At 39.7% G+C, this 27,575-nt stretch overlaps 10 non-coding genes across 10 annotated transcripts; all 10 read right to left on the reverse strand.

The window, feature by feature from the left end:
• Window positions 1–7,000: 7,000 nt before the first annotated feature.
• Window positions 7,001–7,073, reverse strand: TRNAR-UCG (transfer RNA arginine (anticodon UCG)). The gene has a single exon. It is a non-coding gene; the product is annotated as a tRNA-Arg (tRNA).
• A 1,751-nt stretch (window positions 7,074–8,824) lies between these two features.
• TRNAR-UCG (transfer RNA arginine (anticodon UCG)) lies at window positions 8,825–8,897 on the reverse strand. Its single transcript has one exon. It is a non-coding gene; the product is annotated as a tRNA-Arg (tRNA).
• Window positions 8,898–12,473: 3,576 nt separating this feature from the next.
• TRNAR-UCG (transfer RNA arginine (anticodon UCG)) lies at window positions 12,474–12,546 on the reverse strand. Its single transcript has one exon. It is a non-coding gene; the product is annotated as a tRNA-Arg (tRNA).
• Window positions 12,547–14,297: 1,751 nt separating this feature from the next.
• On the reverse strand, window positions 14,298–14,370 carry TRNAR-UCU (transfer RNA arginine (anticodon UCU)). The gene has a single exon. It is a non-coding gene; the product is annotated as a tRNA-Arg (tRNA).
• A 1,751-nt stretch (window positions 14,371–16,121) lies between these two features.
• Window positions 16,122–16,194, reverse strand: TRNAR-UCG (transfer RNA arginine (anticodon UCG)). Its single transcript has one exon. It is a non-coding gene; the product is annotated as a tRNA-Arg (tRNA).
• Window positions 16,195–17,945: 1,751 nt separating this feature from the next.
• On the reverse strand, window positions 17,946–18,018 carry TRNAR-UCU (transfer RNA arginine (anticodon UCU)). Its single transcript has one exon. It is a non-coding gene; the product is annotated as a tRNA-Arg (tRNA).
• Window positions 18,019–19,769: 1,751 nt separating this feature from the next.
• TRNAR-UCG (transfer RNA arginine (anticodon UCG)) lies at window positions 19,770–19,842 on the reverse strand. The gene has a single exon. It is a non-coding gene; the product is annotated as a tRNA-Arg (tRNA).
• A 1,751-nt stretch (window positions 19,843–21,593) lies between these two features.
• On the reverse strand, window positions 21,594–21,666 carry TRNAR-UCU (transfer RNA arginine (anticodon UCU)). Its single transcript has one exon. It is a non-coding gene; the product is annotated as a tRNA-Arg (tRNA).
• Window positions 21,667–23,417: 1,751 nt separating this feature from the next.
• TRNAR-UCG (transfer RNA arginine (anticodon UCG)) lies at window positions 23,418–23,490 on the reverse strand. The gene has a single exon. It is a non-coding gene; the product is annotated as a tRNA-Arg (tRNA).
• Window positions 23,491–25,241: 1,751 nt separating this feature from the next.
• Window positions 25,242–25,314, reverse strand: TRNAR-UCU (transfer RNA arginine (anticodon UCU)). Its single transcript has one exon. It is a non-coding gene; the product is annotated as a tRNA-Arg (tRNA).
• Window positions 25,315–27,575: the final 2,261 nt, after the last annotated feature.

The following is a 27,575-nucleotide window of genomic DNA, read 5'->3' on the forward strand; positions in this document are numbered from 1 at the left end:
TATGCTGCAATGGTATTTTTGGATTATTTGAAAAGAGAATGAAACTGCTTTGACAGTAGTTCAGACTTCCCATTTCTTGACTTGTTAATTTGCTCCCTGAATTAGCTTTTACAAGTGACATGAACAGGGCCTTGACCTAAGCACGTACCTGAAAGCCTGTCACCACCTCTAGAAATAAAATTCACAGCAGCTCAAAACATTCATTTTGAAAGAGAATATTTCAAGTGAGTCCAAGTTTAATTTTAATGAAGAAAGCTGTATAAAATGACACGCTGCACATTTGGGTAACCAGCATGACTCTTTTCAGTGAAGAAGTGGAATGGCTCTGTTGCAATATACTATCACCCTGGAAAGCTGCTACGAGGAAGAGTAAACAATATGATTAGGTTTCAGCAAAAATGTATTAGTTCAGGGTGTGCACCTCAGATAGACTTAAACTTACACACCCTGGTCTGTGAGAGTAGTGCCCTATCCATTGCGGCATTGAGGGTAATCTGCAAGACAGAGTTCCAAAATCATCCTTTCATCTCAGTTCATGGCCACATAGAGTATTTCTGCAGTCATTCGTTTCACTTTTCTGTCTTTAATTAAACTGACCATTTTAAACCTCCGGCACCCACCACTTCAATCTTACCGTTTTTGTGCTATCATAGGGCCTTGGAACTTTTGGCAAGTGGACAGAAACAGTCAGAGAACCACATCACAATACATACTCCTTTGCCTGATACCTTTCACAACAAATTGCTCTTGGAAAAAGACGTTAACCGGTCCTTTCTCTCAGACAGACACAGAAAGCCTATCACCACCTCTACGAACATATTTCAATCAAACCAATATATATCATTCAACAATTATGCCTCTGTATCAATATAACTACAACTCGAGACAGAAAGGAATTTAAAAAACAATCTGCCCATTTGAATAACCCGCAGAGTTTTAAGGACGTACAAATTGGAATGTGACAATTTCAGAGTTCCTCATTCATAAGAAGTCTGTGAGATAGTATCTCAGAAAGATCTCAAGTTTATAGCAAAAATGGTTGTAAGGGTGATTTTTACCACACAATTGCAACTAGGTGCTTCAATCTGCAAGAGACCAGTCCTTGACAGATTACACAACTGGGGCAACAGCAAAGGCAGCAATTGTGTCAATCCTTTATGATTCTTCTCTAGTACTATACTGTTTCTGAGGGACAATTTGCATTGTTCCTGGAGAAAATCATAGAGCTTCTACCCATGCATAGTTTCTGCTTTCTGCACGCAGACACTCCCTGCACTGAATCTACCCACAGTTCTATTCAGAATGATTGTGCCATGTCATGTTATTGCATACGTATTGCATATCCATGGCATTTATGAAGAGGTACTTTGGTATGGCAGAAAGACAGAAAAGTAGCAATGCTGAAGGCATAACGTGACTGATTGTGCAGTTTGCATTGGGCTTTCTTAATGAGTGAGCGTGAAAGGAGTATTGTAAGAGTGTGCCTCGAGTTTGTGTGTAAAGATAGGTTGGGTGCTGTGAGAAAAAGTCTCAACTATGAAGGGACTCGAACCCTCAATCTTCTGATCCAAAGTCAGACGCCTTATCCATTATGCCACATGGCCACAGACTGAAATATGTTTGGGTGTTTAGGGTTAGGTGGTATGAATGGATGTGGAAAATATCAATTACAGGTGCGCAGGACAGGATCCCATACCGTACTTCATCTTCTTTCCATCAAAGGAGTTTTTTCCAATAATATCTAGATAATTTCCAAAGTTTCATATCTTATGCTGCGCTTTTTTCCCGTTAATCCTCCTTTCTTCTTTTATTGAATACTCTGTTTTATGCTGCAATGGTATTTTTGGATTATTTGAAAAGAGAATGAAACTGCTTTGGCAGTAGTTCAGACTTCCCATTTCTTGACTTGCTAATTTGCTCCCTGAATTAGCTTATACAAGTGACATGAACAGGGCCTTGACCTAAGCACGTACCTGAAAGCCTGTCACCACCTCTAGAAATAAAATTCACAGCAGCTCAAAACATTAATTTTGAAAGAGAATATTTCAAGTGAGTCCAAGTTTAATTTCAATAAAGAAAGCTGTATAAAATGACACGCTGCACATTTGGGTAACCAGCATGACTCTTTTCAGTGAAGAAGTGGAATGGTTCTGTTGCAATATACTATCACCATGGCAAGCTGCTACGAGGAAGAGTAAACAATATGATTAGGTTTCAGCAAAAATGTATTAGTTCAGGGTGTGCACCTCAGATAGACTTAAACTTACACACCCTGGTCTGTGAGAGTAGTGCCCTATCCATTGCGCATTGAGAGTAATCTGCAAGACAGAGTTCCAAAATCATCCTTTCATCTCAGTTCATGGCCACATACAGTATTTCTGCAGTCATTCGTTTCACTTTTCTGTCTTTAATTAAACTGACCATTTTAAACCTCCGGCACCCACCACTTCAATCTTACCGTTTTTGTGCTATCATAGGGCCTTGGAACTTTTGGCAAGTGGACAGAAGCAGTCAGAGAACCACATCACAATACATACTCCTTTGCCTGATACCTTTGCTCTTGGAAAAAGACGTTAACCGGTCCTTGCTCTCAGACAGACACAGAAAGCCTATCACCACCTCTACGAACATATTTCAATCAAACCAATATATATAGTTCAACAATTATGCCTCTGTATCAATATAACTACAACTCGAGACAGAAAGGAATTTAAAAAACAATCTGCCCATTTGAATAACCAGCAGAGTTTTAAGGACGTACAAATTGGAATGTGACAATTTCAGAGTTCCTCATTCAAAAGAAGTATGTGAGATAGTATCTCAGAAAGATCTCAAGTTTATAACAAAAATGGTTGTAAGGATGATTTATACCACAGAATTGCAATTAGGTGCCTCAATCTGCAAGAGACAAGTCCTTGACAGATTACACAATTGGGGCAACAGCAAAGGCAGCAATTGTGTCAATCCTTTATGATTCTTATCCAGTACTATATTTTTTCTGAGGGACAATTTGCATTATTCCTGACGAAAATCATAGAGTTTCTACACATGCCTAGTTTCTGCTTTCTGCATGCACACACTCCCTGCACTGCATCTAACCACAGTTCTGTTAAGAATGATTGTGCCGTGTCATATTGTTGCATACGTATTGCATATCCGTGGCATTTATGAAGATGTACTTTGGTATGGCAGAAAGACAGAAAAGTAGCAATGCTGAAGGCATAACGTGACTGATTGTGCAGTTTGTATTGGGCTTTCTTAATGAGTGAGAGTGAAAGTGAAAGGAGTATTGTTAGAGTGTGCCTCCAGTTTGTATGTAAAGATAAGTTGGGTGCTGTGAGAAAAAGTCTCAACCATGAAGGGACTCAAACCCTCAATTTTCCGATCCGAAGTCAGATGCCTTATCCATTAGGCCACATGGTCACTGACTGCAACATGTTTGGGTGTTTAGGGTTAGGTGGTATGATTGGATGTGGAACATATCAATTACAGGTGTGCAGGACAGGATCCCATACCGTTCTTCATCTTCTTTCCATCAAAGGAGTTTTTTCAAACAATATCTAGATAATTTCCAAAGTTTCATATCTTATGATGTGCTTTTTTGCCGTTAATCCTCCTTTCTTCTTTTATTGAATACTCTGTTTTATGCTGCAATGGTATTTTTGGATTATTTGAAAAGAGAATGAAACTGCTTTAACAGTAGTTCAGACTTCCCATTTCTTGACTTGCTAATTTGCTCCCTGAATTAGCGTATACAAGTGACATGAACAGGGCCTTGACCTAAGCACGTACCTGAAAGCCTGTCACCACCTCTAGAAATAAAATTCACAGCAGCTCAAAACATTAATTTTGAAAGAGAATATTTCAAGTGAGTCCAAGTTTAATTTCAATAAAGAAAGCTGTATAAAATGACACGCTGCACATTTGGGTAACCAGCATGACACTTTTCAGTGAAGAAGTGGAATGGTTCTGTTGCAATATACTATCACCCTGGCAAGCTGCTACGAGGAAGAGTAAACAATATGATTAGGTTTCAGCAAAAATGTATTAGTTCAGGGTGTGCACCTCAGATAGACTTAAACTTACACACCCTGGTCTGTGAGAGTAGTGCCCTATCCATTGCGGCATTGAGGGTAATCTGCAAGACAGAGTTCCAAAATCATCCTTTCATCTCAGTTCATGGCCACATAGAGTATTTCTCCAGTCATTCGTTTCACTTTTCTGTCTTTAATTAAACTGACCATTTTAAACCTCCGGCACCCACCACTTCAATCTTACCGTTTTTGTGCTATCAGAGGGCCTTGGAACTTTTGGCAAGTGGACAGAAGCAGTCAGAGAACCACATCACAATACATACTCCTTTGCCTGATACCTTTCACAACAAATTGCTCTTGGAAAAAGACGTTAACCGGTCCTTGCTCTCAGACAGACACAGAAAGCCTATCACCACCTCTACGAACATATTTCAATCAAACCAATATATATCATTCAACAATTATGCCTCTGTATCAATATAACTACAACTCGAGACAGAAAGGAATTTAAAAAACAATCTGCCCATTTGAATAACTCGCAGAGTTTTAAGGACGTACAAATTGGAATGTGACAATTTCAGAGTTCCTCATTCATAAGAAGTCTGTGAGATAGTATCTCAGAAAGATCTCAAGTTTATAGCAAAAATGGTTGTAAGGGTGATTTTTACCACACAATTGCAACTAGGTACCTCAATCTGCAAGAGACCAGTCCTTGACAGATTACACAACTGGGGTAACAGCAAAGGCAGCAATTGTGTCAATCCTTTATGATTCTTCTCTAGTACTATACTTTTTCTGAGGGACAATTTGCATTGTTCCTGGAGAAAATCATAGAGCTTCTACCCATGCATAGTTTCTGCTTTCTGCACGCACACACTCCCTGCACTGAATCTACCCACAGTTCTATTCAGAATGATTGTGCCATGTCATATTATTGCATACGTATTGCATATCCATGGCATTTATGAAGAGGTACTTTGGTATGGCAGAAAGACAGAAAAGTAGCAATGCTGAAGGCATAACGTGACTGATTGTGCAGTTTGCATTGGGCTTTCTTAATGAGTGAGAGTGAAAGAAGTTTTGTAAGAGTGTGTTTCCAGTTTGTATGTAAAGATAAGTTGGGTGCTGTGAGAAATAGACTCAACCATGAAGAGAATCAAACCCTCAATTTTCTGATCCGAAGTCAGACTCCGTATCCATTAGGCCTCATGGTCACTAACTGCAATATGTTTGGGTGTTTAGGGTTAGGTGGTATGAATGGATGTGGAACATATCAATTACAGGTGCGCAGGACAGGATCCCATACCGTTCTTCATCTTCTTTCCATCAAAGGAGTTTTTTCAAACAATATCTAGATAATTTCCAAAGTTTCATATCTTATGCTGTGCTTTTTTGCCGTTAATCCTCCTTTCTTCTTTTATTGAATACTCTGTTTTATGCTGCAATGGTATTTTTGGATTATTTGAAAAGAGAATGAAACTGCTTTGACAGTAGTTCAGACTTCCCATTTCTTGACTTGCTAATTTGCTCCCTGAATTAGCTTATACAAGTGACATGAACAGGGCCTTGACCTAAGCACGTACCTGAAAGCCTGTCACCACCTCTAGAAATAAAATTCACAGCAGCTCAAAACATTCATTTTGAAAGAAAATATTTCAAGTGAGTCCAAGTTTAATTTCAATAAAGAAAGTTGTATAAAATGACACGCTGCACATTTGGGTAACCAGCATGACTCTTTTCAGTGAAGAAGTGGAATTGTTCTGTTGCAATATACTATCACCCTGGCAAGCTGCTACGAGGAAGAGTAAACAATATGATTAGGTTTCAGCAAAAATGTATTAGTTCAGGGTGTGCACCTCAGATAGACTTAAACTTACACACCCTGGTCTGTGAGAGTAGTGCCCTATCCATTGCGGCATTGAGGGTAATCTGCAAGACAGAGTTCCAAAATCATCCTTTCATCTCAGATCATGGCCACATACAGTATTTCTGCAGTCATTCGTTTCACTTTTCTGTCTTTAATTAAACTGACCATTTTAAACCTCCGGCACCCACCACTTCAATCTTACCGTTTTTGTGCTATCATAGGGCCTTGGAACTTTTGGCAAGTGGACAGAAGCAGTCAGAGAACCACATCACAATACATACTCCTTTGCCTGATACCTTTCACAACAAATTGCTCTTGGAAAAAGACGTTAACCGGTCCTTGCTCTCAGACAGACACAGAAAGCCTATCATCACCTCTACGAACATATTTCAATCAAACCAATATATTTCATTCAACAACTATGCCTCTGTATCAATATAACTACAACTCGAGACAGAAAGGAATTTAAAAAACAATCTGCCCATTTGAATAACCAGCAGAGTTTTAAGGACGTACAAATTGGAATGTGACAATTTCAGAGTTCCTCATTCATAAGAAGTCTGTGAGATAGTATCTCAGAAAGATCTCAAGTTTATAGCAAAAATGGTTGTAAGGGTGATTTATACCACACAATCGCAACTAGGTGTCTCAATCTGCAAGAGACCAGTCCTTGACAGATTACACAACTGGGGCAACAGCAAAGGCAGCAATTGTGTCAATCCTTTATGATTCTTCTCTAGTACTATACTTTTTCTGAGGGACAATTTGCATTATTCCTGGAGAAAATCATAGAGCTTCTACCCATGCATAGTTTTTGCTTTCTGCACGCACACACTCCCTGCAATGAATATACCCACAGTTCTGTTCAGAATGATTGCGCCATGTCATATTCTTGTATACGTATTGCATATCCGTGGCATTTATGAAGAGGTACTTTGGTATGGCAGAAAGACAGAAAAGTAGCAATGCTGAAGGTATAACATGACTGATTGTGCAGTTTGCATTGGGCTTTCTTAATGAGTGAGAGTGAAAGGAGTAGTGTAAGAGTGTGTTTCCAGTTTGTATGTAAAGATAAGTTGGGTGCTGTGAGAAAAAGACTCAACCATGAAGGGACTCAAACCCTCAATCTTCTGATCCGAAGTCAGACACCTTATCCATTAGGCCACATGGTCACTGACTGCAATATGTTTGGGTGTTTAGGGTTAGGTGGTATGAATGGATGTGGAACATATCAATTACAGGTGCGCAGGACAGGATCCCATACCGTTCTTCATCTTCTTTCCATCAAAGGAGTTTTTTCAAACAATATCTAGATAATTTCCAAAGTTTCATATCTTATGATGTGCTTTTTTGCCGTTAATCCTCCTTCTTCTTTTATTGAATACTCTGTTTTATGCTGCAATGGTATTTTTGGATTATTTGAAAAGAGAATGAAACTGCTTTGACAGTAGTTCAGACTTCCCATTTATTGACTTGCTAATTTGCTCCCTGAATTAGCTTATACAAGTGACATGAACAGGGCCTTGACCTAAGCACGTACCTGAAAGGCTGTCACCACCTCTGGAAATAAAATTCACAGCAGCTCAAAACATTCATTTTGAAAGAGAATATTTCAAGTGAGTCCAAGTTTAATTTCAATAAAGAAAGCTGTATAAAATGACACGCTGCGCATTTGGGTAACCAACATGACACTTTTCAGTGAAGAAGTGGAATGGTTCTGTTGCAATATACTATCACCCTGGCAAGCTGCTACGAGGAAGAGTAAACAATATGATTAGGTTTCAGCAAAAATGTATTAGTTCAGGGTGTGCACCTCAGATAGACTTAAACTTACACACCCTGGTCTGTGAGAGTAGTGCCCTATCCATTGCGGCATTGAGGGTAATCTGCAAGACAGAGTTCCAAAATCATCCTTTCATCTCAGTTCATGGCTACATACAGTATTTCTGCAGTCATTCGTTTCACTTTTCTGTCTTTAAATAACTGACCATTTTTAAACCTCCGGCACCCACCACTTCAATCTTACCGTTTTTGTTCTATCGTAAGGCCTTGGAACTTTTGGCAAGTGGACAGAAGAAGTCAGAGAACCACATCACAATACATACTCCTTTGCCTGATACCTTTAACAACAAACTGCTCTTGGAAAAAGACGTTAACCGGTTCTTGCTCTCAGACAGACACAGAAAGACTATCACCACCTCTACGAACATATTTCAATCAAACCAATATATATCATTCAACAATTATACCTCTGTATCAATATAACTACAACTCGAGACAGAAAGGAATTTAAAAAACAATCTGCCCTTTTGAATAACCAGCATAGTTTTAAGGACGTACAAATTGGAATGTGACAATTTCAGAGTTCCTCATTCATAAGAAGTCTGTGAGATAGTATCTCAGAAAGATCTCAAGTTTATAGCAAAAATGGTTGTAAGGGTGATTTTTACCACACAATTGCAACTAAGTGCCTCAATCTGCAAGAGACCAGTCCTTGACAGATTACACAACTGGGGCAACAGCAAAGGCAGCAATTTTGTCAATCGTTTATGATTCTTCTCTAGTACTATACTTTTTCTGAGGGACAATTTGCATTATTCCTGGAGAAAATCATAGAGCTTCTACCCATGCATAGTTTCTGCTTTCTGCACGCACACACTCCCTGCACTGAGTCTACCCACAGTTCTGTTCGGAATGATTGTGCCATGACCTATTGTTGTATACGTATTGCATATCCATGGCATTTATGAAGAGGTACTTTGGTATGGCAGAAAGACAGAAAAGTAGCAATGCTGAAGGTATAACATGACTGATTGTGCAGTTTGCATTGGGCTTTCTTAATGAGTGAGAGTGAAATGAGTATTGTAAGAGTGTATTTCCAGTTTGTATGTAAAGATAAGTTGGGTGCTGTGACAAAAAGACTCAACCATGAAGGGACTCGAACCCTCAATCTTCTGATCCGAAGTCAGACGCCTTATCCATTAGGCCACATGGTCACGGACTGCAATATGTTTGGGTGTTTAGTGTTAGGTGGTATGAATGGATGTGGAACATATCAATTACAGGTGCGCAGGACAGGATCCCATACCGTTCTTCATCTTCTTTCCATCAAAGGAGTTTTTTCAAACAATATCTAGATAATTTCCAAAGTTTCATATCTTATGATGTGCATTTTTGCCGTTAATCCTCCTTTCTTCTTTTATTGAATACTCTGTTTTATGCTGCAATGGTATTTTTGGATTATTTGAAAAGAGAATGAAACTGCTTTGACAGTAGTTCAGACTTCCCATTTCTTGACTTGCTAATTTGCTCCCTGAATTAGCTTATACAAGTGACATGAACAGGGCCTTGACCTAAGCACGTACCTGAAAGCCTGTCACCACCTCTAGAAATAAAATTCACAGCAGCTCAAAACATTCATTTTGAAAGAGAATATTTCAAGTGAGTCCAAGTTTAATTTCAATAAAGAAAGTTGTATAAAATGACACGCTGCACATTTGGGTAACCAGCATGACTCTTTTCAGTGAAGAAGTGGAATGGTTCTGTTGCAATGTACTATCACCCTGGCAAGCTGCTACGAGGAAGAGTAAACAATATGATTAGGTTTCAGCAAAAATGTATTAGTTCAGGGTGTGCACCTCCGATAGACTTAAACTTACACACCCTTGTCTGTGAGAGTAGTGCCCTATCCATTGCGGCATTGAGGGTAATCTGCAAGACAGAGTTCCAAAATCATCCTTTCATCTCAGTTCATGGCCACATAGAGTATTTCTGCAGTCATTCGTTTCACTTTTCTGTCTTTAATTAAACTGACCATTTTAAACCTCCGGCACACACCACTTCAATCTTACAGTTTTTGTGCTATCATAGGGCCTTGGAACTTTTGGCAAGTGGACAGAAGCAGTCAGAGAACCACATCACAATACATACTCCTTTGCCTGATACCTTTCACAACAAACTGCTCTTGGAAAAAGACGTTAACCGGTTCTTGCTCTCAGACAGACACAGAAAGCCTATCACCACCTCTACGAACATATTTCAATCAATCCAATATATATCATTCAACAATTATGCCTCTGTATCAATATAACTACAACTCGAGACAGAAAGGAATTTAAAAAACAATCTGCCCTTTTGAATAACCAGCATAGTTTTAAGGACGTACAAATTGGAATGTGACAATTTCAGAGTTCCTCATTCATAAGAAGTCTGTGAGATAGTATCTCAGAAAGATCTCAAGTTTATAGCAAAAATGGTTGTAAGGGTGATTTTTACCACACAATTGCAACTAAGTGCCTCAATCTGCAAGAGACCAGTCCTTGACAGATTACACAACTGGGGCAACAGCAAAGGCAGCAATTGTGTCAATCGTTTATGATTCTTCTCTAGTACTATACTTTTTCTGAGGGACAATTTGCATTATTCCTGGAGAAAATCATAGAGCTTCTACCCATGCATAGTTTCTGCTTTCTGCACGCACACACTCCCTGCAATGAATCTACCCACAGTTCTGTTCAGAATGATTGCGCCATGTCATATTGTTGTATACGTATTGCATATCCGTGGCATTTATGAAGAGGTACTTTGGTATGGCAGAAAGACAGAAAAGTAGCAATGCTGAAGGCATAACGTGACTGATTGTGCAGTTTGCATTGGGCTTTCTTAATGAGTGAGAGTGAAAGGAGTATTGTAAGAGTGTGTTTCCAGTTTGTATGTAAAGATAAGTTGGGTGCTGTGAGAAAAAGACTCAACCATGAAGGGACTCGACCCCTCAATCTTCTGATCCGAAGTCAGACGCCTTATCCATTAGGCCACATGGTCACTGACTGCAATAAGTTTGGGTGTTTAGGGTTAGGTGGTATGAATGGATGTGGAACATATCAATTACAGGTGCGCAGGACAGGATCCCATACCGTTCTTCATCTTCTTTCCATCAACGGAGTTTTTTCAAACAATATCTAGATAATTTCCAAAGTTTCATATCTTATGATGTGCTTTTTTGCCGTTAATCCTCCTTCTTCTTTTATTGAATACTCTGTTTTATGCTGCAATGGTATTTTTGGATTATTTGAAAAGAGAATGAAACTGCTTTGACAGTAGTTCAGACTTCCCATTTATTGACTTGCTAATTTGCTCCCTGAATTAGCTTATACAAGTGACATGAACAGGGCCTTGACCTAAGCACGTACCTGAAAGCCTGTCACCACCTCTAGAAATAAAATTCACAGCAGCTCAAAACATTCATTTTGAAAGAGAATATTTCAAGTGAGTCCAAGTTTAATTTCAATAAAGAAAGTTGTATAAAATGACACGCTGCACATTTGGGTAACCAGCATGACTCTTTTCAGTGAAGAAGTGGAATGGTTCTGTTGCAATATACTATCACCCTGGCAAGCTGCTACGAGGAAGAGTAAACAATATGATTAGGTTTCAGCAAAAATGTATTAGTTCAGGGTGTGCACCTCCGATAGACTTAAACTTACACACCCTGGTCTGTGAGAGTAGTGCCCTATCCATTGCGGCATTGAGGGTAATCTGCAAGACAGAGTTCCAAAATCATCCTTTCATCTCAGTTCATGGCCACATACAGTATTTCTGCAGTCATTCGTTTCACTTTTCTGTCTTTAATTAAACTGACCATTTTAAACCTCCGGCACACACCACTTCAATCTTACAGTTTTTGTGCTATCATAGGACCTTGGAACTTTTGGCAAGTGGACAGGAGCAGTCAGAGAACCACATCACAATACATACTCCTTTGTCTGATACCTTTCACAACAAACTGCTCTTGGAAAAAGACGTTAACCGGTCCTTGCTCTCAGACAGACACAGAAAGCCTATCACCACCTCTACGAACATATTTCAATCAAACCAATATATATCATTCAATAATTATGCCTCTGTATCAATATAACTACATCTCGAGACAGAAAGGAATTTAAAAAACAATCTGCCCATTTGAATAACCAGCAGAGTTTTAAGGACGTACACATTGGAATGTGACAATTTCAGAGTTCCTCATTCATAAGAAGTCTGTGAGATAGTATATCAGAAAGATCTCAAGTTTATAGCAAAAATAGTTGTAAGGGTGATTTTTACCACACAATTGCAACTAGGTGCCTCAATCTGCAAGAGACCAGTCCTTGACAGATTACACAACTGGGGCAACAGCAAAGGCAGCAATTGTGTCAATCGTTTATGATTCTTCTCTAGTACTATACTTTTTCTGAGGGACAATTTGCATTATTCCTGGAGAAAATCATAGAGCTTCTACCCATGCATAGTTTCTGCTTTCTGCACGCACACACTCCCTGCAATGAATCTACCCACAGTTCTGTTCAGAATGATTGCGCCATGTCATATTGTTGTATACGTATTGCATATCCGTGGCATTTATGAAGAGGTACTTTGGTATGGCAGAAAGACAGAAAAGTAGCAATGCTGAAGGCATAACGTGACTGATTGTGCAGTTTGCATTGGGCTTTCTTAATGAGTGAGAGTGAAAGGAGTATTGTAAGAGTGTGTTTCCAGTTTGTATGTAAAGATAAGTTGGGTGCTGTGAGAAAAAGACTCAACCATGAAGGGACTCGAACCCTCAATCTTCTGATCCGAAGTCAGACGCCTTATCCATTAGGCCACATGGTCACTGACTGCAATAAGTTTGGGTGTTTAGGGTTAGGTGGTATGAATGGATGTGGAACATATCAATTACAGGTGCGCAGGACAGGATCCCATACCGTTCTTCATCTTCTTTCCATCAAATCAGTTTTTTCAAACAATATCTAGATAATTTCCAAAGTTTCATATCTTATGCTGTGCTTTTTTGCCGTTAATCCTCCTTCTTCTTTTATTGAATACTCTGTTTTATGCTGCAATGGTATTTTTGGATTATTTGAAAAGAGAATGAAACTGCTTTGACAGTAGTTCAGACTTCCCATTTATTGACTTGCTAATTTGCTCCCTGAATTAGCTTGTACAAGTGACATGAACAGGGCCTTGACCTAAGCACGTACCTGAAAGCCTGTCACCACCTCTAGAAATAAAATTCACAGCAGCTCAAAACATTCATTTTGAAAGAGAATATTTCAAGTGAGTCCAAGTTTAATTTCAATAAAGAAAGTTGTATAAAATGACACGCTGCACATTTGGGTAACCAGCATGACTCTTTTCAGTGAAGAAGTGGAATGGTTCTGTTGCAATATACTATCACCCTGGGAAGCTGCTACGAGGAAGAGTAAACAATATGATTAGGTTTCAGCAAAAATGTATTAGTTCAGGGTGTGCACCTCCAATAGACTTAAACTTACACACCCTGGTCTGTGAGAGTAGTGCCCTATCCATTGCGGCATTGAGGGTAATCTGCAAGACAGAGTTCCAAAATCATCCTTTCATCTCAGTTCATGGCCACATACAGTATTTCTGCAGTCATTCGTTTCACTTTTCTGTCTTTAATTAAACTGACCATTTTAAACCTCCGGCACACACCACTTCAATCTTACAGTTTTTGTGCTATCATAGGACCTTGGAACTTTTGGCAAGTGGACAGAAGCAGTCAGAGAACCACATCACAATACATACTCCTTTGTCTGATACCTTTCACAACAAACTGCTCTTGGAAAAAGACGTTAACCTGTCCTTGCTCTCAGACAGACACAGAAAGCCTGTCACCACCTCTACGAACATATTTCAATCAAACCAATATATATCATTCAATAATTATGCCTCTGTATCAATATAACTACATCTCAAGACAGAAAGGAAGTTAAAAAACAATCTGCCCATTTGAATAACCAGCAGAGTTTTAAGGACGTACAAATTGGAATGTGACAATTTCAGAGTTCCTCATTCATAAGAAGTCTGTGAGATAGTATATCAGAAAGATCTCAAGTTTATAGCAAAAATGGTTGTAAGGGTGATTTATACCACACAATCGCAACTAGGTGCCTCAATCTGCAAGAGACCAGTCCTTGACAGATTACACAACTTGGGCAACAGCAAAGGCAGCAATTGTGTCAATCCTTTATGATTCTTCTCTAGTACTATACTTTTTCTGAGGGACAATTTGCATTATTCCTGGAGAAAATCATAGAGCTTCTACCCATGCATAGTTTCTGCTTTCTGCACGCACACACTCCCTGCAATGAATCTACCCACAGTTCTGTTCAGAATGATTGCGCCATGTCATATTGTTGTATACGTATTGCATATCCGTGGCATTTATGAAGAGGTACTTTGGTATGGCAGAAAGACAGAAAAGTAGCAATGCTGAAGGCATAACGTGACTGATTGTGCAGTTTGCATTGGGCTTTCTTAATGAGTGAGAGTGAAAGGAGTATTGTAAGAGTGTGTTTCCAGTTTGTATGTAAAGATAAGTTGGGTGCTGTGAGAAAAAGACTCAACCATGAAGGGACTCGAACCCTCAATCTTCTGATCAGAAGTCAGACACCTTATCCATTAGGCCACATGGTCACTGAATGCAATATGTTTGGGTGTTTAGGGTTAGGTGGTATGAATGGATGTGGAACATATCAATTACAGGTGCGCAGGACAGGATCCCATACCGTTCTTCATCTTCTTTCCATCAAAGGAGTTTTTTCAAACAATATCTAGATAATTTCCAAAGTTTCATATCTTATGCTGTGCTTTTTTGCCGTTAATCCTCCTTCTTCTTTTATTGAATACTCTGTTTTATGCTGCAATGGTATTTTTGGATTATTTGAAAAGAGAATGAAACTGCTTTGACAGTAGTTCAGACTTCCCATTTATTGACTTGCTAATTTGCTCCCTGAATTAGCTTATACAAGTGACATGAACAGGGCCTTGACCTAAGCACGTACCTGAAAGCCTGTCACCACCTCTAGAAATAAAATTCACAGCAGCTCAAAACATTCATTTTGAAAGAGAATATTTCAAGTGAGTCCAAGTTTAATTTCAATAAAGAAAGTTGTATAAAATGACACGCTGCACATTTGGGTAACCAGCATGACTCTTTTCAGTGAAGAAGTGGAATGGTTCTGTTGCAATATACTATCACCCTGGCAAGCTGCTACGAGGAAGAGTAAACAATATAATTAGGTTTCAGCAAAAATGTATTAGTTCAGGGTGTGCACCTCCGATAGACTTAAACTTACACACCCTGGTCTGTGAGAGTAGTGCCCTATCCATTGCGGCATTGAGGGTAATCTGCAAGACAGAGTTCCAAAATCATCCTTTCATCTCAGTTCATGGCCACATACAGTATTTCTGCAGTCATTCGTTTCACTTTTCTGTCTTTAATTAAACTGACCATTTTAAACCTCCGGCACACACCACTTCAATCTTACAGTTTTTGTGCTATCATAGGACCTTGGAACTTTTGGCAAGTGGACAGAAGCAGTCAGAGAACCACATCACAATACATACTCCTTTGTCTGATACCTTTCACAACAAACTGCTCTTGGAAAAAGACGTTAACCGGTCCTTGCTCTCAGACAGACACAGAAAGCCTATCACCACCTCTACGAACATATTTCAATCAAACCAATATATATCATTCAATAATTATGCCTCTGTATCAATATAACTACATCTCGAGACAGAAAGGAATTTAAAAAACAATCTGCCCATTTGAATAACCAGCAGAGTTTTAAGGACGTACAAATTGGAATGTGACAATTTCAGAGTTCCTCATTCATAAGAAGTCTGTGAGATAGTATATCAGAAAGATCTCAAGTGTATAGCAAAAATGGTTGTAAGGGTGATTTTTACCACACAATTGCAACTAGGTGCCTCAATCTGCAAGAGACCAGTCCTTGACAGATTACACAACTGGGGCAACAGCAAAGGCAGCAATTGTGTCAATCGTTTATGATTCTTCTCTAGTACTATACTTTTTCTGAGGGACAATTTGCATTATTCCTGGAGAAAATCATAGAGCTTCTACCCATGCATAGTTTCTGCTTTCTGCACGCACACACTCCCTGCAATGAATCTACCCACAGTTCTGTTCAGAATGATTGCGCCATGTCATATTGTTGTATACGTATTGCATATCCGTGGCATTTATGAAGAGGTACTTTGGTATGGCAGAAAGACAGAAAAGTAGCAATGCTGAAGGCATAACGTGACTGATTGTGCAGTTTGCATTGGGCTTTCTTAATGAGTGAGAGTGAAAGGAGTATTGTAAGAGTGTGTTTCCAGTTTGTATGTAAAGATAAGTTGGGTGCTGTGAGAAAAAGACTCAACCATGAAGGGACTCGAACCCTCAATCTTCTGATCCGAAGTCAGACGCCTTATCCATTAGGCCACATGGTCACTGACTGCAATAAGTTTGGGTGTTTAGGGTTAGGTGGTATGAATGGATGTGGAACATATCAATTACAGGTGCGCAGGACAGGATCCCATACTGTTCTTCATCTTCTTTCCATCAAAGGAGTTTTTTCAAACAATATCTAGATAATTTCCAAAGTTTCATATCTTATGATGTGCTTTTTTGCCGTTAATCCTCCTTCTTCTTTTATTGAATACTCTGTTTTATGCTGCAATGGTATTTTTGGATTATTTGAAAAGAGAATGAAACTGCTTTGACAGTAGTTCAGACTTCCCATTTATTGACTTGCTAATTTGCTCCCTGAATTAGCTTGTACAAGTGACATGAACAGGGCCTTGACCTAAGCACGTACCTGAAAGCCTGTCACCACCTCTAGAAATAAAATTCACAGCAGCTCAAAACATTCATTTTGAAAGAGAATATTTCAAGTGAGTCCAAGTTTAATTTCAATAAAGAAAGTTGTATAAAATGACACGCTGCACATTTGGGTAACCAGCATGACTCTTTTCAGTGAAGAAGTGGAATGGTTCTGTTGCAATATACTATCACCCTGGGAAGCTGCTACGAGGAAGAGTAAACAATATGATTAGGTTTCAGCAAAAATGTATTAGTTCAGGGTGTGCACCTCCGATAGACTTAAACTTACACACCCTGGTCTGTGAGAGTAGTGCCCTATCCATTGCGGCATTGAGGGTAATCTGCAAGACAGAGTTCCAAAATCATCCTTTCATCTCAGTTCATGGCCACATACAGTATTTCTGCAGTCATTCGTTTCACTTTTCTGTCTTTAATTAAACTGACCATTTTAAACCTCCGGCACACACCACTTCAATCTTACAGTTTTTGTGCTATCATAGGACCTTGGAACTTTTGGCAAGTGGACAGAAGCAGTCAGAGAACCACATCACAATACATACTCCTTTGTCTGATACCTTTCACAACAAACTGCTCTTGGAAAAAGACGTTAACCTGTCCTTGCTCTCAGACAGACACAGAAAGCCTGTCACCACCTCTACGAACATATTTCAATCAAACCAATATATATCATTCAATAATTATGCCTCTGTATCAATATAACTACATCTCAAGACAGAAAGGAAGTTAAAAAACAATCTGCCCATTTGAATAACCAGCAGAGTTTTAAGGACGTACAAATTGGAATGTGACAATTTCAGAGTTCCTCATTCATAAGAAGTCTGTGAGATAGTATATCAGAAAGATCTCAAGTTTATAGCAAAAATGGTTGTAAGGGTGATTTATACCACACAATCGCAACTAGGTGCCTCAATCTGCAAGAGACCAGTCCTTGACAGATTACACAACTTGGGCAACAGCAAAGGCAGCAATTGTGTCAATCCTTTATGATTCTTCTCTAGTACTATACTTTTTCTGAGGGACAATTTGCATTATTCCTGGAGAAAATCATAGAGCTTCTACCCATGCATAGTTTCTGCTTTCTGCACGCACACACTCCCTGCAATGAATCTACCCACAGTTCTGTTCAGAATGATTGCGCCATGTCATATTGTTGTATACGTATTGCATATCCGTGGCATTTATGAAGAGGTACTTTGGTATGGCAGAAAGACAGAAAAGTAGCAATGCTGAAGGCATAACGTGACTGATTGTGCAGTTTGCATTGGGCTTTCTTAATGAGTGAGAGTGAAAGGAGTATTGTAAGAGTGTGTTTCCAGTTTGTATGTAAAGATAAGTTGGGTGCTGTGAGAAAAAGACTCAACCATGAAGGGACTCGAACCCTCAATCTTCTGATCAGAAGTCAGACACCTTATCCATTAGGCCACATGGTCACTGAATGCAATATGTTTGGGTGTTTAGGGTTAGGTGGTATGAATGGATGTGGAACATATCAATTACAGGTGCGCAGGACAGGATCCCATACCGTTCTTCATCTTCTTTCCATCAAAGGAGTTTTTTCAAACAATATCTAGATAATTTCCAAAGTTTCATATCTTATGCTGTGCTTTTTTGCCGTTAATCCTCCTTCTTCTTTTATTGAATACTCTGTTTTATGCTGCAATGGTATTTTTGGATTATTTGAAAAGAGAATGAAACTGCTTTGACAGTAGTTCAGACTTCCCATTTATTGACTTGCTAATTTGCTCCCTGAATTAGCTTATACAAGTGACATGAACAGGGCCTTGACCTAAGCACGTACCTGAAAGCCTGTCACCACCTCTAGAAATAAAATTCACAGCAGCTCAAAACATTCATTTTGAAAGAGAATATTTCAAGTGAGTCCAAGTTTAATTTCAATAAAGAAAGTTGTATAAAATGACACGCTGCACATTTGGGTAACCAGCATGACTCTTTTCAGTGAAGAAGTGGAATGGTTCTGTTGCAATATACTATCACCCTGGCAAGCTGCTACGAGGAAGAGTAAACAATATGATTAGGTTTCAGCAAAAATGTATTAGTTCAGGGTGTGCACCTCCGATAGACTTAAACTTACACACCCTGGTCTGTGAGAGTAGTGCCCTATCCATTGCGGCATTGAGGGTAATCTGCAAGACAGAGTTCCAAAATCATCCTTTCATCTCAGTTCATGGCCACATACAGTATTTCTGCAGTCATTCGTTTCACTTTTCTGTCTTTAATTAAACTGACCATTTTAAACCTCCGGCACACACCACTTCAATCTTACAGTTTTTGTGCTATCATAGGACCTTGGAACTTTTGGCAAGTGGACAGAAGCAGTCAGAGAACCACATCACAATACATACTCCTTTGTCTGATACCTTTCACAACAAACTGCTCTTGGAAAAAGACGTTAACCTGTCCTTGCTCTCAGACAGACACAGAAAGCCTGTCACCACCTCTACGAACATATTTCAATCAAACCAATATATATCATTCAATAATTATGCCTCTGTATCAATATAACTACATCTCGAGACAGAAAGGAATTTAAAAAACAATCTGCCCATTTGAATAACCAGCAGAGTTTTAAGGACGTACACATTGGAATGTGACAATTTCAGAGTTCCTCATTCATAAGAAGTCTGTGAGATAGTATATCAGAAAGATCTCAAGTTTATAGCAAAAATGGTTGTAAGGGTGATTTTTACCACACAATTGCAACTAGGTGCCTCAATCTGCAAGAGACCAGTCCTTGACAGATTACACAACTGGGGCAACAGCAAAGGCAGCAATTGTGTCAATCGTTTATGATTCTTCTCTAGTACTATACTTTTTCTGAGGGACAATTTGCATTATTCCTGGAGAAAATCATAGAGCTTCTACCCATGCATAGTTTCTGCTTTCTGCACGCACACACTCCCTGCAATGAATCTACCCACAGTTCTGTTCAGAATGATTGCGCCATGTCATATTGTTGTATACGTATTGCATATCCGTGGCATTTATGAAGAGGTACTTTGGTATGGCAGAAAGACAGAAAAGTAGCAATGCTGAAGGCATAACGTGACTGATTGTGCAGTTTGCATTGGGCTTTCTTAATGAGTGAGAGTGAAAGGAGTATTGTAAGAGTGTGTTTCCAGTTTGTATGTAAAGATAAGTTGGGTGCTGTGAGAAAAAGACTCAACCATGAAGGGACTCGAACCCTCAATCTTCTGATCCGAAGTCAGACGCCTTATCCATTAGGCCACATGGTCACTGACTGCAATAAGTTTGGGTGTTTAGGGTTAGGTGGTATGAATGGATGTGGAACATATCAATTACAGGTGCGCAGGACAGGATCCCATACCGTTCTTCATCTTCTTTCCATCAAATCAGTTTTTTCAAACAATATCTAGATAATTTCCAAAGTTTCATATCTTATGATGTGCTTTTTTGCCGTTAATCCTCCTTCTTCTTTTATTGAATACTCTGTTTTATGCTGCAATGGTATTTTTGGATTATTTGAAAAGAGAATGAAACTGCTTTGACAGTAGTTCAGACTTCCCATTTATTGACTTGCTAATTTGCTCCCTGAATTAGCTTGTACAAGTGACATGAACAGGGCCTTGACCTAAGCACGTACCTGAAAGCCTGTCACCACCTCTAGAAATAAAATTCACAGCAGCTCAAAACATTCATTTTGAAAGAGAATATTTCAAGTGAGTCCAAGTTTAATTTCAATAAAGAAAGTTGTATAAAATGACACGCTGCACATTTGGGTAACCAGCATGACTCTTTTCAGTGAAGAAGTGGAATGGTTCTGTTGCAATATACTATCACCCTGGGAAGCTGCTACGAGGAAGAGTAAACAATATGATTAGGTTTCAGCAAAAATGTATTAGTTCAGGGTGTGCACCTCCGATAGACTTAAACTTACACACCCTGGTCTGTGAGAGTAGTGCCCTATCCATTGCGGCATTGAGGGTAATCTGCAAGACAGAGTTCCAAAATCATCCTTTCATCTCAGTTCATGGCCACATACAGTATTTCTGCAGTCATTCGTTTCACTTTTCTGTCTTTAATTAAACTGACCATTTTAAACCTCCGGCACACACCACTTCAATCTTACAGTTTTTGTGCTATCATAGGACCTTGGAACTTTTGGCAAGTGGACAGAAGCAGTCAGAGAACCACATCACAATACATACTCCTTTGTCTGATACCTTTCACAACAAACTGCTCTTGGAAAAAGACGTTAACCTGTCCTTGCTCTCAGACAGACACAGAAAGCCTGTCACCACCTCTACGAACATATTTCAATCAAACCAATATATATCATTCAATAATTATGCCTCTGTATCAATATAACTACATCTCAAGACAGAAAGGAAGTTAAAAAACAATCTGCCCATTTGAATAACCAGCAGAGTTTTAAGGACGTACAAATTGGAATGTGACAATTTCAGAGTTCCTCATTCATAAGAAGTCTGTGAGATAGTATATCAGAAAGATCTCAAGTTTATAGCAAAAATGGTTGTAAGGGTGATTTATACCACACAATCGCAACTAGGTGCCTCAATCTGCAAGAGACCAGTCCTTGACAGATTACACAACTTGGGCAACAGCAAAGGCAGCAATTGTGTCAATCCTTTATGATTCTTCTCTAGTACTATACTTTTTCTGAGGGACAATTTGCATTATTCCTGGAGAAAATCATAGAGCTTCTACCCATGCATAGTTTCTGCTTTCTGCACGCACACACTCCCTGCAATGAATCTACCCACAGTTCTGTTCAGAATAATTGCGCCATGTCATATTGTTGTATACGTATTGCATATCCGTGGCATTTATGAAGAGGTACTTTGGTATGGCAGAAAGACAGAAAAGTAGCAATGCTGAAGGCATAACGTGACTGATTGTGCAGTTTGCATTGGGCTTTCTTAATGAGTGAGAGTGAAAGGAGTATTGTAAGAGTGTGTTTCCAGTTTGTATGTAAAGATAAGTTGGGTGCTGTGAGAAAAAGACTCAACCATGAAGGGACTCGAACCCTCAATCTTCTGATCAGAAGTCAGACACCTTATCCATTAGGCCACATGGTCACTGAATGCAATATGTTTGGGTGTTTAGGGTTAGGTGGTATGAATGGATGTGGAACATATCAATTACAGGTGCGCAGGACAGGATCCCATACCGTTCTTCATCTTCTTTCCATCAAAGGAGTTTTTTCAAACAATATCTAGATAATTTCCAAAGTTTCATATCTTATGCTGTGCTTTTTTGCCGTTAATCCTCCTTCTTCTTTTATTGAATACTCTGTTTTATGCTGCAATGGTATTTTTGGATTATTTGAAAAGAGAATGAAACTGCTTTGACAGTAGTTCAGACTTCCCATTTATTGACTTGCTAATTTGCTCCCTGAATTAGCTTATACAAGTGACATGAACAGGGCCTTGACCTAAGCACGTACCTGAAAGCCTGTCACCACCTCTAGAAATAAAATTCACAGCAGCTCAAAACATTCATTTTGAAAGAGAATATTTCAAGTGAGTCCAAGTTTAATGTCAATAAAGAAAGTTGTATAAAATGACACGCTGCACATTTGGGTAACCAGCATGACTCTTTTCAGTGAAGAAGTGGAATGGTTCTGTTGCAATATACTATCACCCTGGCAAGCTGCTACGAGGAAGAGTAAACAATATGATTAGGTTTCAGCAAAAATGTATTAGTTCAGGGTGTGCACCTCCGATAGACTTAAACTTACACACCCTGGTCTGTGAGAGTAGTGCCCTATCCATTGCGGCATTGAGGGTAATCTGCAAGACAGAGTTCCAAAATCATCCTTTCATCTCAGTTCATGGCCACATACAGTATTTCTGCAGTCATTCGTTTCACTTTTCTGTCTTTAATTAAACTGACCATTTTAAACCTCCGGCACACACCACTTCAATCTTACAGTTTTTGTGCTATCATAGGACCTTGGAACTTTTGGCAAGTGGACAGAAGCAGTCAGAAAACCACATCACAATACATACTCCTTTGTCTGATACCTTTCACAACAAACTGCTCTTGGAAAAAGACGTTAACCGGTCCTTGCTCTCAGACAGACACAGAAAGCCTATCACCACCTCTACGAACATATTTCAATCAAACCAATATATATCATTCAATAATTATGCCTCTGTATCAATATAACTACATCTCGAGACAGAAAGGAATTTAAAAAACAATCTGCCCATTTGAATAACCAGCAGAGTTTTAAGGACGTACAAATTGGAATGTGACAATTTCAGAGTTCCTCATTCATAAGAAGTCTGTGAGATAGTATATCAGAAAGATCTCAAGTGTATAGCAAAAATGGTTGTAAGGGTGATTTTTACCACACAATTGCAACTAGGTGCCTCAATCTGCAAGAGACCAGTCCTTGACAGATTACACAACTGGGGCAACAGCAAAGGCAGCAATTGTGTCAATCGTTTATGATTCTTCTCTAGTACTATACTTTTTCTGAGGGACAATTTGCATTATTCCTGGAGAAAATCATAGAGCTTCTACCCATGCATAGTTTCTGCTTTCTGCACGCACACACTCCCTGCAATGAATCTACCCACAGTTCTGTTCAGAATGATTGCGCCATGTCATATTGTTGTATACGTATTGCATATCCGTGGCATTTATGAAGAGGTACTTTGGTATGGCAGAAAGACAGAAAAGTAGCAATGCTGAAGGCATAACGTGACTGATTGTGCAGTTTGCATTGGGCTTTCTTAATGAGTGAGAGTGAAAGGAGTATTGTAAGAGTGTGTTTCCAGTTTGTATGTAAAGATAAGTTGGGTGCTGTGAGAAAAAGACTCAACCATGAAGGGACTCGAACCCTCAATCTTCTGATCCGAAGTCAGACGCCTTATCCATTAGGCCACATGGTCACTGACTGCAATAAGTTTGGGTGTTTAGGGTTAGGTGGTATGAATGGATGTGGAACATATCAATTACAGGTGCGCAGGACAGGATCCCATACCGTTCTTCATCTTCTTTCCATCAAAGGAGTTTTTTCAAACAATATCTAGATAATTTCCAAAGTTTCATATCTTATGATGTGCTTTTTTGCCGTTAATCCTCCTTCTTCTTTTATTGAATACTCTGTTTTATGCTGCAATGGTATTTTTGGATTATTTGAAAAGAGAATGAAACTGCTTTGACAGTAGTTCAGACTTCCCATTTATTGACTTGCTAATTTGCTCCCTGAATTAGCTTGTACAAGTGACATGAACAGGGCCTTGACCTAAGCACGTACCTGAAAGCCTGTCACCACCTCTAGAAATAAAATTCACAGCAGCTCAAAACATTCATTTTGAAAGAGAATATTTCAAGTGAGTCCAAGTTTAATTTCAATAAAGAAAGTTGTATAAAATGACACGCTGCACATTTGGGTAACCAGCATGACTCTTTTCAGTGAAGAAGTGGAATGGTTCTGTTGCAATATACTATCACCCTGGGAAGCTGCTACGAGGAAGAGTAAACAATATGATTAGGTTTCAGCAAAAATGTATTAGTTCAGGGTGTGCACCTCCGATAGACTTAAACTTACACACCCTGGTCTGTGAGAGTAGTGCCCTATCCATTGCGGCATTGAGGGTAATCTGCAAGACAGAGTTCCAAAATCATCCTTTCATCTCAGTTCATGGCCACATACAGTATTTCTGCAGTCATTCGTTTCACTTTTCTGTCTTTAATTAAACTGACCATTTTAAACCTCCGGCACACACCACTTCAATCTTACAGTTTTTGTGCTATCATAGGACCTTGGAACTTTTGGCAAGTGGACAGAAGCAGTCAGAGAACCACATCACAATACATACTCCTTTGTCTGATACCTTTCACAACAAACTGCTCTTGGAAAAAGACGTTAACCTGTCCTTGCTCTCAGACAGACACAGAAAGCCTGTCACCACCTCTACGAACATATTTCAATCAAACCAATATATATCATTCAATAATTATGCCTCTGTATCAATATAACTACATCTCAAGACAGAAAGGAAGTTAAAAAACAATCTGCCCATTTGAATAACCAGCAGAGTTTTAAGGACGTACAAATTGGAATGTGACAATTTCAGAGTTCCTCATTCATAAGAAGTCTGTGAGATAGTATATCAGAAAGATCTCAAGTTTATAGCAAAAATGGTTGTAAGGGTGATTTATACCACACAATCGCAACTAGGTGCCTCAATCTGCAAGAGACCAGTCCTTGACAGATTACACAACTTGGGCAACAGCAAAGGCAGCAATTGTGTCAATCCTTTATGATTCTTCTCTAGTACTATACTTTTTCTGAGGGACAATTTGCATTATTCCTGGAGAAAATCATAGAGCTTCTACCCATGCATAGTTTCTGCTTTCTGCACGCACACACTCCCTGCAATGAATCTACCCACAGTTCTGTTCAGAATGATTGCGCCATGTCATATTGTTGTATACGTATTGCATATCCGTGGCATTTATGAAGAGGTACTTTGGTATGGCAGAAAGACAGAAAAGTAGCAATGCTGAAGGCATAACGTGACTGATTGTGCAGTTTGCATTGGGCTTTCTTAATGAGTGAGAGTGAAAGGAGTATTGTAAGAGTGTGTTTCCAGTTTGTATGTAAAGATAAGTTGGGTGCTGTGAGAAAAAGACTCAACCATGAAGGGACTCGAACCCTCAATCTTCTGATCAGAAGTCAGACACCTTATCCATTAGGCCACATGGTCACTGAATGCAATATGTTTGGGTGTTTAGGGTTAGGTGGTATGAATGGATGTGGAACATATCAATTACAGGTGCGCAGGACAGGATCCCATACCGTTCTTCATCTTCTTTCCATCAAAGGAGTTTTTTCAAACAATATCTAGATAATTTCCAAAGTTTCATATCTTATGCTGTGCTTTTTTGCCGTTAATCCTCCTTCTTCTTTTATTGAATACTCTGTTTTATGCTGCAATGGTATTTTTGGATTATTTGAAAAGAGAATGAAACTGCTTTGACAGTAGTTCAGACTTCCCATTTATTGACTTGCTAATTTGCTCCCTGAATTAGCTTATACAAGTGACATGAACAGGGCCTTGACCTAAGCACGTACCTGAAAGCCTGTCACCACCTCTAGAAATAAAATTCACAGCAGCTCAAAACATTCATTTTGAAAGAGAATATTTCAAGTGAGTCCAAGTTTAATTTCAATAAAGAAAGTTGTATAAAATGACACGCTGCACATTTGGGTAACCAGCATGACTCTTTTCAGTGAAGAAGTGGAATGGTTCTGTTGCAATATACTATCACCCTGGCAAGCTGCTACGAGGAAGAGTAAACAATATGATTAGGTTTCAGCAAAAATGTATTAGTTCAGGGTGTGCACCTCCGATAGACTTAAACTTACACACCCTGGTCTGTGAGAGTAGTGCCCTATCCATTGCGGCATTGAGGGTAATCTGCAAGACAGAGTTCCAAAATCATCCTTTCATCTCAGTTCATGGCCACATACAGTATTTCTGCAGTCATTCGTTTCACTTTTCTGTCTTTAATTAAACTGACCATTTTAAACCTCCGTGTTAGAAATGGGGTCTTTGGTTGACAGTCAGGTTACCCCCTGTTCAAGCAAGGACCCTCACTCTAGTTAGGATAAAAGAGAATCACCCTCAGCTAACCCCTGCTTACCCCCTTGGTAGCTTGGCAGAGCAGTAGGCTTAACCTCAGAGTGCTGGGCGTAAAGTATTTGTACCAACACACACAGTAACTTAATGAAAACACTACAAAATGACACAACACCAGTTTAGAAAAATAGGAAATATTTATCTAGACAAAACAAGACCAAAACGACAAAAATCCAACATACACAAGTCAAGTTATGATTTTTAAAAGGTTTAAAATAAAAAGAGTCTTTAGGTAGTTGTAACAACACACTAGCGCTGCTAGTGTGTAAATGTACCTGGTTTGCGTCAAAAATAACCCCGCACGGGCTGTGCGCGTCAAAAATAACCCTGCACGGTTATATGCGTCGAAAACAACTCGGCACGACGATGCGCGTCGAAACAGCCAGCCACGCGACGGTCCGAAAGTCCCGCGGCGCAGGTTGCGATCTCTCAGCCTTCGTCAGCGATGCTGCGCGTCGTTTCTCCTGCTCCGGGCGTCGATTCTTCGGTCGCGTTTCCTGCGGCGTCGTTTCTCAGCTGCGGAGCCGGCGTCGCGTCGTTTTCTCAGCCGCGATCGGATTCGCGTCGATCTTTTCTCCGCACGGCGCTCGGTGCGTGTATTTTTGTCCTTAGGCTGCCAGCCTCTCCTTTCAGGGTCCCAGGAACTGGAAGGGCACCACAGAGCAGAGTAGGGGTCTCTCCAGAGACTCCAGGTGCTGGCAGGAAGAAGTCTTTGCTATCCCTGAGACTTCAATAACAGGAGGCAAGCTCTACATCAAGCCCTTGGAGATTTCTTCTTCAAGATGGAAGGCACACAAAGTCCAGTCTTTGCCCTCTTACTCTGGCAGAAGCAGCACTGCAGGAAAGCTCCACAAAGCACAGTCACAGGCAGGGCAGCACTTGTTCCTCAGCGATCAGCTCTTCTCCAGGCAGAGGTTCCCCTTGATTCCAGAAGTGTTTCCAAATTGTGAGTTCAGGGATCCCAAACTCCACATGTCCATCTCTTCTCTAGGGGAATCTACACTTTAATCATATTTAAAGGTAGCCCCCATATTATCCTATGAGAGAGACAGACCTTGCAACAGTGAAAACGAAATTGGCAGTATTTCACTGTCAGGACATATAAACCACATTACTATCTGTCCTACCTTATCCATACACTGCACCCTGCCCTTGGGGCTACCTAGGGCATACCTTAGGGGTGCCTTACATGTAAGGAAAGGGAAGGTTTAGGCCTGGCAAGTGGGTACACTTGCCAAGTCGAATTTACAGTGTAAGAATACACATACAGACACTGCAGTGGCAGGTCTGAGACATGATTACAGAGCTACTTATGTGGGTGGCAC

Source organism: Pleurodeles waltl, chromosome 4_1 (assembly GCF_031143425.1).
Source record: "Pleurodeles waltl isolate 20211129_DDA chromosome 4_1, aPleWal1.hap1.20221129, whole genome shotgun sequence".
NCBI lineage: Eukaryota > Metazoa > Chordata > Amphibia > Caudata > Salamandridae > Pleurodeles > Pleurodeles waltl.